Below are 454 nucleotides of genomic sequence, written 5' to 3'. Positions count from 1 at the left end.
AAAGTGCTGCACTCCTGGGAATGGCAGGGCTGAGCTGCCCGGGCTCTGCAGAGCACCACACACCTGGCAGGGTGCAGGGAGTGAGGGTTAAAATCCCAGGATCCCACAGTCTGAGGTGCACTTTACTCACATTCCCTGGGATTCCACCTTTCAGGTGCCTTCTCCTACGCCAGGGTCTCGTAGCTGCACATGGGAAATAAAACCTGTTTCTCTGCCCCCTGTAGACCTGCTCAGGGGCTTTCAGGGTGGAAATCCTGGCTGTGAATCGCAGGAGCTGAGTAGGGAGTCACACTGTGGATACTGGGATGCAGCTAAAGAGTAGTGCAGCAGCTGTGAGGGAGGACAGAGCCAACCTGATTCCAGGGTGTCAGAGCAGGCCAGAGAGCTGGGAAACCAAGGAATGTGAGCAGAGCCACTTAGAAGGTGCACTCCTCTTGCAGCAGATGAGCAGGAA

General features: G+C 55.9%; 1 protein-coding gene across 2 annotated transcripts in view; it reads left to right on the top strand.

Moving 5' to 3' along the window:
- The window catches only part of ITPR3 (inositol 1,4,5-trisphosphate receptor type 3), a 38730-nt gene that overhangs the window by 32222 nt on the left and 6054 nt on the right, over window positions 1–454 (top strand). The gene's annotated exons all lie outside the window — the stretch shown is intronic.

Source organism: Corvus brachyrhynchos, unplaced genomic scaffold, assembly GCF_000691975.1.
Source record: "Corvus brachyrhynchos isolate BGI_N302 unplaced genomic scaffold, ASM69197v1 scaffold72, whole genome shotgun sequence".
Classification (NCBI taxonomy): domain Eukaryota; kingdom Metazoa; phylum Chordata; class Aves; order Passeriformes; family Corvidae; genus Corvus; species Corvus brachyrhynchos.
This window is presented reverse-complemented; position numbering and strand designations above follow the sequence as displayed.